Source organism: Octopus sinensis, linkage group LG12 (assembly GCF_006345805.1).
Source record: "Octopus sinensis linkage group LG12, ASM634580v1, whole genome shotgun sequence".
Lineage (NCBI taxonomy): Eukaryota > Metazoa > Mollusca > Cephalopoda > Octopoda > Octopodidae > Octopus > Octopus sinensis.
Window position 1 is genome coordinate 34708646 of NC_043008.1, and position 12518 is coordinate 34721163.

The following is a 12518-nucleotide window of genomic DNA, read 5'->3' on the forward strand; positions in this document are numbered from 1 at the left end:
AAGGACTTGTCATTATTTCATACTTACTAATAAAAAAAATTTCTTGAATTTTCTCATAGCCATCCATATCAGCAAATTCATAAAATCTTTTTCAGAAGACATCATGCACCTTTCTATTTTTGTCAAATGAATTACTCTTAAAACTACACTTTTTTTTATGGAAAAAACTTATTCTGAGGCTAAAGACCTGATCAGAATGCTTGCAACAGTATGGATTACCCATATATCTATCTGTTTATCTGCTAAAGGCACCTATGGACCAAGTGGTTGTGTTAACCTGGACAATGCATTGTGCCTCCCACCTTGTAACAATAATGGCCTCTTCAGCAGGCTACCATAAAGTTTCTGTTTTTCAAATTTCATTCAAGGCTTTGCTTGATCTGACATTGTGGCAGAAGACACTAGCTGAGTTGCAACACAGTGGGATTGAACCTGAAACTACATGGTTGTGAAACAAACACCTTAACCATACAGCCATATTTGCATCCACACTTTGGTCAGCCCTGGGCTTTAGTTAAATATACTTAACCAAGGTGTCACACAGCAAACATTTTAATCACTTGTCTATGCCTGTGTGCATAATTCAATAACTAAATCACTATAGTTGTAAAGATTTTCAATTCACATCTACATAACATTATAATCACTTCATAACTGACATGGATTTATTTACACACCACTACCATTTTTGTCATGTTCTTTCATGTGTGAAAGAGAAAGAGAGCAAGAGTTGTCATTGGCAATCTGAATGGTGTACAGAATCTTCACATTATCATTTTGCAGGAATCACAATGTGCCTGGTAGTTAGAGTTTTATCCAAATTACTGTATTTGATGGCATAAAAGATGCATGGGCATATTAAATGCACCCCAATTTCAGCAGCACATATTCAAGAAAAAAAGTTTTTGATGCATTAAAACATCTGATATTTAAGATGATCTTGCATATAGGACCTGGGACAAATTCACAAAACACTTTTTGGGGAGATACAATGTGTCTTATATCCCTTCAAATACAGTATGTATATATATATATATATATATATATAAATATATGTATATATATATACCCATAATGGTGAGAAAAGAGAAAAGATGTCTTGTTGACATATAAAACTGAGTTCATAAAAAATATTTTAGAAAAACACAATTTTCTCATTTGACATACTTTTATTTGATATTGATTTCGATTTTAGTTTTCAGAAATCAAACTTAATTTTTAAATGTTTAATAACTTTTCTAATTTATATAAAATATGCTTTAGGAATCATAATTTACATTGGAAATACAACCAAAACAGTTTTTTTTTTCTCGTTCCTCTAAAACTCTTGGGTTTATCACTGAATACAAAAAAAAAAAAAAAAGCTACACTACTAACATCATACATTAAGGAAAATGCAGTTGATGTATTTCTTAGTCATAATCCATGACATTCCATAATTCCAAGATATTGAAAGGCTTCTTTGACAGCAATTTTTCAATATTTAGACTATTTTGCTCAAAATTTTCACCAAAATACTCTGTATTTCATCTTTATTCACAAAGAAAATATTTCACATATTTAACCCTTTAGCATTCAGACTATTATGTCAAATGTAATGCTTATTTTTTCACATTGTTTTGAATTAATCATGCATTATCTCATATCTTCACGATTTTAATGATGTAATTATTGCGGGGTGTTTGTGAGAGGCCAGATTGAGCCAGTTTGAACATAAAACAAATAGAATATTTAGGCCAGATGCAGCTGCTTTCAATGCTGAATGGTTAAATACAAAATTTCCTGAAATGTTGAGACATTGTTTGAAATATTTATCAATTAAAATTAACCCTTTATATGTCTTGTTTTTTCTTGTAAAGGGATTTGTGTTCATCAAAAAAAAAAAAAAATTATTGTTACATTTTTACAAAACATATTGATTTTCTTAATTCAATCTGTTTTCATTTTTTTTTTATTCGATTAAAGATTTTTGTTTTTAAATGTGTGTCAGTAATAAAGTGTATTGTAGCCTTAAATTATTGGGCCAGCATGGAATACTATATTTTCGTACAGTAATTTAATTCAGAGTACACTTGATGTATTGCAAATGTTCTCTTCCTACTACTGCAAAGATAAAATAACACTGCTAGCTAATGTAATATATTTCCCAGGCACTGTGTCTCTTACTGTTTACAATTAAGGGTGGGAATAACTGTACCTCCCTATCATACCTTTTTCAAGATACTTGGACCCATCCATTAAATAAGCTAAGCATATTTATCTAGACTGCAGTGCAGTATTGTTGCTATTCAGGTAAAAAAAAAAACTGTTGACCCATCTGACCATTAACAGACATTCTCTCAACTTAACCTGCTGGTCTTATTAACACTAACATGTACTGATCATGTCTAATAATTATGTGACCTGTCAGCTGACCTTTTATAAGAACTATAATTTTATTTTACATATGTGGTGCCTCAACATGGCCAGTCTTTTGACTAAGACGCATAAAAGAATTGATACATTTTTCGAACTGTGACATTGTTTGTTACAAGTCTCTGATAGGCCAATCATTAGTTCACTATATTAAGGATAGTTACAAGACACCACCTGTGCAATCATGGCAGAACAAATAGCACAAAGGTTTTTATTCAAAAGCACTGGTTAATTGATTTTCTTGCTAATGTTTACATCTTTCATCAGTAAAAGATATACATGTGAGAGTGTGTCTGTGTGTGAAAATACATACATATATATATATATATCGTTTTTAGAAAAATATAAATCCGGAGAAGCACTCATGTGTAAATGCGTGTGTGTGTGTAATATATACCATCATCATCTAAAGTCCCTTTTTCCATGCTGGCATGGGTAGGAAGACGGTTCTACAAGAACTGATGAGCCAGAGGCCTACACAAAATTCCAATATCTTTTGCATCATTTCTACAGCTGTTTCCTAACCACTTTACAGAGTGCACAGGGCTCTTTCTTTGTGGCACCAGCATTAGTGAGGTTACCAAGTGCTTTTAAGACAAGACCTCTTAACTGAGTAGTGTATAGTATTGAGGGATATGAATGTATGACAGAGGGACAAGAGCAGGTGTCATATATATATATATATGATATATATTTATATAGCAGTTTATGTATCATACTTAATGTAAAAACAACATGATAGACAAATTTACTACAGTTTTCGTTCAGAGATAATATCTCATGGATTTGCTAGAAGGTCTTACAGCTGTTTCCAGGATATTTATTATATCCCTTCATCGGAGATTGTGTGAGAAAATGGTTAAACAATAGTTAATACGATACAAAATAGAGAGTGAAGTGGAGGAATGAAAATAGATGTGAGGTATGCAGGGATATTGCATTTGTAGATCCATTATTTAGGTAGAATGGTATACATATAAGATTCCAATACCTTGTGAGTAAAATCTAAAATTGGAATGACCAATTTTAGATACTATTGGATTTTACTCACAAGGTATTGGAATCTTATATGTATACCATTCTGCCTAAATAATGGATCTACAAATGCAATATCTCCCTTTCACTTACCTTTTATATCTAAAACCTTAGTAAAATAAAGAAATAAGCTAGCCACACATAAATAAATTCAGTTCGTTTCAGACCACACTTGTGGAAAGACCCTGAATAAAGGCATAGCAGAATATTGCAGGTTACATATGTAACTGCACATCGTCTGTGCAGTAGAAACATGTGTCAGTCATTTTAACCATTTATGCTGTGTAATTAACTGTCAGTCATTTTAATCAATTATATTGTGTAATTAACTGTTTAAATTTTTTTTTTAATTTGAAGATGTACCAGTTTCCATATTCAAAGAATAAGGAGACTGGTACAATCTTCTAATTGTTTAAATTTTATATATATATATATATATATGTAATTTAAAAACAGGATAAAATCTTTATAGGAATTTATCAAGTAGTTAGCATGAAAAACCTCATAAGGGAAAAATCCATCAATTATTCCTCTTAAATATATTTACTTATATTAAGGGCATTTATGTATAGTAATGCCCTTAATATAAGTATATATATACACATACATATATTATTTCAAAGGTGTACACACCATGCAAGTGATGAAACACAGTAGCCTTTCAAAAACACACAAATTCTTAACTTCACTTAAACATTCATTGTTTGTAATATGGTGTCAAAAATTTTCATTGCTCCCAATTGCAACCTGGTTTCTGACAATGTTACATTGCATATATATATATATGTATATACACCTGCACATGATAGCTTCTGTACAATTTGTGTTCACCATCTATCAATCTGAAGCTATGATAGAAAACAATTGCCCAAGGTACCGAACACTGATACTAAACTCAGAATTATGTGGTTGTAGAGGGAACTTCTCAACCACACAGCCATGCCTGTGCCCATTATTTGGTAATGCATATTACTGCTATTGTTCAATATGTCCCAAAGTGTTATTTTAGAAACAAAACTTCAATCTTTTTTAATCTATTTCTATTTGAGTCTGGTGCATTTATATGATTTAATAATTATAATTATGTCTTTCATTATATACTAAACAAAATAATTTGTCTGGCAATCATGAATGAATGGATACACCTAGCAATACATATGATGAAACTTCATACAAATCTTCTCATACATTTTGTAACAATGAGCAATTTTGTCCATTTTCTTTTTATTTCAAATAAATATTTAAGTAAATATATCTGTGATGCTTTTGTTGTTGTTCTATAATTTTAAATGTATTAATGCTTATGAATATATTCATCACCCTCATCATTTAACATCCATGTCCCATGCTGGCATGGGTTGGACAGCTTGACTGATTTGATGGGTCCAAAGACTGTCTCATGCTTAAGTATCTACTCTGGCATGGTTTCTATGTTTGGATGCCCTTCCTAATGCCAACCACTTCATGATGTGTACTGCATGCTTTTCTCATGCCAATAGCACTAAGGAGGTTGCCATGCAGCTCTCAAACCTGCAAATCCTAAGTGGAAGGGATTTATGCTTGCAGACAAGTATGAGAAAAGGGAATGAGACAGAGCAGGTTCTTGTAAGGGAGCTACATGGCTACTCACACGACTTCAACTTTGCTAATGACATCACACTTTTCTCACGACCACAATTGCTCAAACTCTCATCACAAATCTGGAGTCAGCTGCTTTTGAAGTTGGTCTCTCAATAAACTGACTGAAAACCAAAACCATAATCATTGATGAAAATACTGGTGTGAGTAATCTTACACTTTTATTGGGTACCCATCGAGTCAGTTGTTGATCCCTACTACTCAGACTCTTGTATTTGCTCTACCAGCATAGACATTAACATCCATTAAGTGATAGCATGGTTGGCATCTGACAAGTTATGGAAAATTTGGAAAGCACCACAGCTGTCACATGACCTGAATCAATTCCTGTTTCAAGCTACAGTAGAATCTGTCCTGCTCCATGGCTCTCAATACTGATCTCTTATGGTGGCTCAACAGCAATCACTAGACAGCACATACACTCAACTTCAAAACAAGGCTCATCTCCTATGCCAAACAAGTCACTATAGGGATGTTTACCATCCATCTGCTAGGCAAGCAAACAAAGCTAAAATTTTCAGGCGACTATTTTTGTCAAACATATCAACCTGTCACTGCACTTTTTTTTCTATAACCTCAGAGGGATGTCCAAGCCTGCATAGTGTATTTCCATGAACTGACACAGAACACAGGATAGTGCAATGCCTTAGGGTTGGCACGTGCAATTTCATCTTGCACAGCCTGGAGGGAAATTTACTCGTGAGTTCAATATCCACAAGTGATGTGATGTAACAGACTAAGAAGATGTATGGTATGTATGAATGAGGAGTGTACGTGCATCTGTGTGTCTGCTCACTAGAGAGACAGAGGAAGAGAAGAATGGCTAGAGGTGGGAGAGAGAGACAGGTAGAGATACTGAGGGAGATGGAGAATATCAAAGTAAGTGATCATTACCTACGAGTATGTAAAAGAGAATGTTCATTCTTTCAAGCTCCTGAATTTGTGTGCATAAAAGTGACATTATGTATGAATAATACATAAGAATGGGTGTGTGTGTGTGTGTGTGTGATTTGATATCTGAGTACATTTGTAAGTGATTCATGTATAGAGACAGTGATCTTATGAAGTGCATGTGTGGGTGTTTAATCTGTGTGTAGGTGTATGGAATTAAAACTCTTTAGAAAAATGTGAACACTGAATAAAATCTCCATGAAAGATTTCAATTCAATGACTTGTCATCAGACCATCATTAGTATTTTTTTTTTAGTAGTTTAGTCAAAGGGAGAAGAGCAGGACTATTTTTCAGGACCACTGAGATTGCTGGATGGAAGGAACAAAGTTAACCTCAGACCAAAGACCCAGCCTGAATGCTTACAAAGGAACTAATTCTATATAAAGACACCCTAGGAATGAAGTAGTGGTATTAATCCAGGTACAAATTTGTTATCGTTGAAGAACAGGAACAAGTTCTTCTGACAGACTCAAACAGTCTTCATCCACAAAAGTTCACTCACAAAGTTTAGCATTTAAACTGGCCACATCAGGCCTAAATATTCTGCCTGTTTTAGGTTCAAACTGGCCAGACCCAACCTCTCACACCTACTCTACAATACCATTCTAGAAGTATGCAATCACATCATCAAAACCTTGAAGTTATGAGATAATTTGAAGCAATGTGAATAAATAAGCTTCACATTTGACAGAATAATACGAATACTAAAGAGTTAAGCAATTTTATGCTACAGTTGAAGAAACTTGGTCCAAGTTATGGCATAGTGAGATCTGACACAAAACCATATAGTGATGAAGCAAACTTCTGAACCACATAGCCATGCATGAACATGTCAGACTCTAGCAGCTGATATGAAATACAGACATCTGTAGCAAACTTTATAATGAGTTGAAGTGAAGCTGTTATCACTCTCTCTCTCTCTCTGTCTCTCTCTCTCTCTCTCTTTCTTTCTCTCTCTCTCTCTCTCTCTCTATCTCTCTCTCTTTCTTCTCTCTCTCTCTCTCTCTCTCTCTCTCTCTCTCTCTCTCTCTCTCTCTCTCTCTCTCTCCATTCTCAGAACATTACTGTTAATTTTTCATAGCTAAAACTAAAATAAAAAAAAATAGTCACCTTCAACCCACTTAAGAGCAGCATCTTAGGCATAGAAGAAGAAAAAAAAAACCCAAACTTTGTCATGGTGAATAATGATATGGTAAGTGAAGTAGCATTAATGAGAACCTTCTGACCAACTGCTGTGTCTTTTATATTATGACTGACAGAGGAAGAAAGAAAGAAAGAAAGAAAGAAAGAAAGGAAACTAAGCAAATATGAGCAAGATTTGAGATGTGTCACTAACATAACTGAAAGAAAGCAGTATGTCTAAGGAATTTGCATTTAGTAATTGAAATAAGTAGTTCCATATTTCCCAGTCACTAATGTTGCTACTCTTGTAATCTTTCGTCATAATTGAAGTACTGACCAAGTAAGTGGCTAAGGATGAAATAAGAAATATTTGTTTCAGATATCACCATCATCATCATTGTCATCATTATCATCATCATTATTAAGGCAATGAGATGGCAAACTTGTTAGCATGCAGAATAAGATGCTTAGCAACATTTCTTCCGGTTTTGCATTCTGTGTTCAAATGACACTATGTTCAACTTTGCTTTTTTTTAGTCTTTTAAAGTTGATGAAATAAGTACCATTTGAACACTCAAGTTGGTGTAATCAACTGATCCGCTGGCCACAAATTTCAGGTCTTGTGTCTATTGTAGAAAGACTGTTTTATTATTATTATTATTATTATTATTATTATTATTATTATTATTATTATTAAGACAGCAACCTGGCAGAATTGTTAGTACAATGAACAAAGTGGTTAGCAGCATTTCTTCTAGTTTTATGTTCGTAGTTCATATTCCACCAAGGTTGACTTTGCCTTTCTTCCTTTCAGTATTAATAAAATAAATACCAGCTGAACACTGAGGTCAATCGGATCAACTAGACCCTCCCCAAAGTCTCAGGCCTTAGGCCAATAGTAGAAAGAATTATTAATATTATTATTATTATTATTATTATTATTATTAACATCATCATCATCCTCATCATCATCATCATCATCATCACCACCACCACCACCACCACCATCACCATCATCATCATCATCATCATCATCATCATCATCATCATTATCATTATTATTATTATTATTATTATTATTATTATGGTAGTGAGCTCGCAGAATTGGTAGAGCATCAGAAAATGTCAGTTCTTTACATAGTGAGTTCAAATCCTACCATAACCAACTTTGCTTTCCATCCTTTCAGGGCCAATAAAATAAAGTACCAGTCAATTACTGGGGTCAGTGTAACCACCTACCCCCTTCCCAATTGATGATTTTGTGTCAAAATTTGAAACTTCATCATCATCATCATCATTGTTATTATTATTATTATTATTATTATTATTATTATTATTATTATTATTATTATTATTATTTTATTATTATTATCATCATTATTATTAAAAAGGTAAGCTGACATAATCATTAGCATGCTGGGCAAAATGCTCAGTAGCATTTTGTCTGTCTTTACATTCTGAGTTCAAATGCCACCAAGGTCAACTTTACCTTTCGTCCTTTCTGGGTCGATAAAATAAGTACCAGCTGAGCACTGGGGTCAAAGTAATCAACTTACCCCCACTCCCAAAATTGCAGGCTTTGTACCAAAATTTGAAACCATTATTATTATTATTATTATTTTATTATTATTATTATTATTATTATTATTATTATTATAGGTGTGCTAGCAGAATCGTTAGCACACCGGGCAAAAGGCTTAGTGGCATGTCATCCATTAATTACATTCTGAGTTCAAATTCTCCCTGTAACCACATTATTCCAATAAACCATCAAGTGTTCAAAACTCTTCTCCTGATTTTTCCTATTCCTAATTGGCAAACTTTCTGTAGAAGCTTTCCAGGACATCCCATTCCAATTTCCTTTAACCATTTGTCCATGTCATTACTCACAGACTCTTATGCACCAACCATTACAGCTACAACCTTTACAGATTTCATATTTCAAATCATTACAATCTCAAATTTTAAGGATTGTATTTTTTAACTTTTCATCTGCTTTCTTCACAAACCTGGAATCAAACAGACAAGAAAGATCAACAAGTAAGCAAATTTGCTTTTTCTTGTCTATCATTGTTATATCTGGCTTGTTATTTTCTATCTTCTTATCCATTTGAATTGAAAAGTCCCATAAAATCTTGCTGGAATGCCTTTGGTCACAAGACTACTCAGCTGAGACTAATCGGAGGCTATCATCATCATTGTTCGACCGTGGTCGAGACAATGGAATTTACTATGTTACGCCAGACTTCACGGTCCATCATAGCATTACGGAGGTCCTGTTGCTGGATGCCTGTATCCCTGGAGATTACATCAGGGTAGGAGAGTGTGCGCCCTCTGGTATTGCGAGTAGATGGCTTCCAGAGGAGAAGAGTAGAAATTACTTCTTTTTCAGCTCTACAACAATGTCAGACTACAGTGTCTTTCAGTTATTAGAGTTTGGTTTCTCTCTCTCTCTCTCTCTCTCTCTCTCTCTCTCTCTCTCTCTCTCTATCTATCTATCTATCTATCTATCTATCTATTTATCTATCTTCTAGTTCTCTCTCTCTCTCTTTCTCTCTCTTCCTCTCTCTCTCTAGCTGTTATCTAAATGCAGCACATATTGAACACAAAGAGACCAAATAGGAACCTCCGTTTATTCATTGCCTTGTCATGACTTGTTTCTTATGAGTAAAAGCCACCTTTGACTCATTACACTCCTATTTCTCTCTTATAATTGTACTTCCTTCAATTATTCTCCCTCTTCTCTTAACTTACTCAGACTGTCTTTCAGTTATTAGAGTTTGGTTTCCTCTCTCTCTCTCTCTCTCTCTCTTCCTCTCTCTCTCTTTTCATTTGTTTTCCTTCCTATTTACTTATTTAAGCCCTTTGCTTTCTATGGAGCATCAGCTATCAACGATTTTTTCCCCCTGTTCTTAACTCTGAGCTGTCTAAGGCCTTCCTCCACAACATCTTATTGGTGTTTGATTTCCATTGATGTTTCTGTAACTGCATTTTTCTAAGTAGGAATGTTAACCCAATGCAAACCTATTTTCACTTCTGGGAAGAGATAGTCCATATTAACCCTTTAGTATTTAAACCGGCCATATCCGGCCAAAATAGTTAATCTGTTTTATGTTCAAACTGACCAGATCCAGGCTCTCACACCTACCCTACAATGTTATTCTACACTAAGTAATTACACCATCAAGCTCCTGAAGATATGAGATAATGCATGATTAATTCAAATCATTGGGAATCAATAGGCATTATGTTTGATTGAATAATCTGAACGCTAAAGGGTTAACTGGCCCCCCACCTTTGACTTATCCAACATGAGAAGCCCTATCAGGGACTTACCCTTCACTGCCATAGTTCCCGGGGTCACTGAGATACACAAGCCACTTGAATGCAACCTTGTGGTGGCTTCATTTACATTTTTTTCTTACACAAATCATATTCTTGCTATCAAATTCTTACACTCTCATTCTTCTAACTTAGACATTCAAGGATTCAAAGAAAATAGACTTAAAATGTGCTTTCTTGCACATTCTAATTTTATTTTCTTTGAATCCTTCAGTTACGTATATTCTCAAACTTATACCCCTTTAACACAGGCTGGGACAATTTTTCGAGAAGTAAGTCACATGTGACGTAGCTCATCATCAGGTGAGCCACTCTACTAAAAAAACACAAGGTAATTTTTTTTTTAGGCATACCTGTGTTATAGGTGCAGGTATGAGTGTGTGGTAAGAAGCTTGCTTCCCAACCACATGGTTTCAAGTTCAGTCTCACTGCATGGCACCCAGGGCAAGTGTCTTCTTCTATAGCCTCAAGCCAATCAAAGCCTTGTGAGTGGATTTCATAGACGGAAGTTAAAAGAAGCATGCGCACGTGTGGGTGTGTCATTATGTCTGTATCTGTATATATATCATCATCATCATCATATACATACATACATACATACATACATACACACACACACACATACATACATGCATACATACATACATGCATACATACATACATACATACATACATACACACATACATACATACATACATACATGCATACATACATACATACATACATACATACATACATACATACATACATACATATATGTATATATCAGAGGAAGCACATAATGGGAAATAAGGTGGCAAAAAATAGTACTTGAATACCAGAGGTAGAGTAATATGTTTTATTATTAAAGCTGCAAAGACATCACAAAGAATAACAAAAAAATTGCTACTCAGATTTTCTCATTCCCATTCGCCAGACAGAGTCTCATGTTCCCCTTTGTTGGGCAGAGTTTCACGCTCCTGTTCATTCAACAAATAGGAACGGGAAACTTTGAGTAGTAGTTTTTTGTGATGTTTCTGCAGCTTTAATAATAAAGTATCTATATGTATATATATATATATATAATATATATATATATATATATATAATATATATATATATATAATATATATATATATATATATATATATATATATATATATTATATATAGGCGCAGGAGTGGCTGTGTGGTAAGTAGCTTGTTTACCAACCACATGGTTCCGGGTTCAGTCCCACTGCGTGGCACCTTGGGCAAGTGTCTTCTGCTATAGCCTCGGGCCGACCAAAGCCTTGTGAGTGGATTTGGTAGACGGAAACTGAAAGAAGCCCGTCGTATATATGTATATATATATATGCGTGTGTGTGTTTGTGTGTCTGTGATTGTCTCCTTAGCATTGCTTGACAACCGATGCTGGTGTGTTTATGTCCCCGTTTCTTAGTGGTTCGGCAAAAGAGACCGATAGAATAAGTACTGGACTTACAAAAGAATAAGTCCTGGGGTCGAGTTGCTCGATTTAAGGCGGTGCTCCAGCATGGCCGCAGTCAAATGACTGAAACAAGTAAAAGAAAGAAAGAAAAAGAGAAAAGAGAGATATATACATCATCGGTTATGATAACAAGGGTTCCAGTTGATCCGATCAATGGAACAGCCTGCTCAAGAAATTAACATGCAAGTGGCTGAGCACTCCACAGATATGTGTACCCTCAATATAATTCTTGGGGAAATTCAGCATGAAACAGAGTGTGACAAGGCTGACCCTTTGAAATACAGGTACAACAGAAACAAGAAGAAATTTTGAGAGAAAGTTATGGTGAAAGAGTGCAGCAGGGTTCACCACCACCCACAGCCGGACCCTCATGAAGATTTAGATTTTTTTGCTCAATAAACACTCACAATTCCCAATCCAGGAATCAAAACTGCAATCCTATGTCCACAAATCTGCTGCCCAAACCACTTGGCAATTGCGCCTAAATATATATATATATAACATTAGGGAATATTATTCCAAACTTACAGGGAAAAATTCAATTTA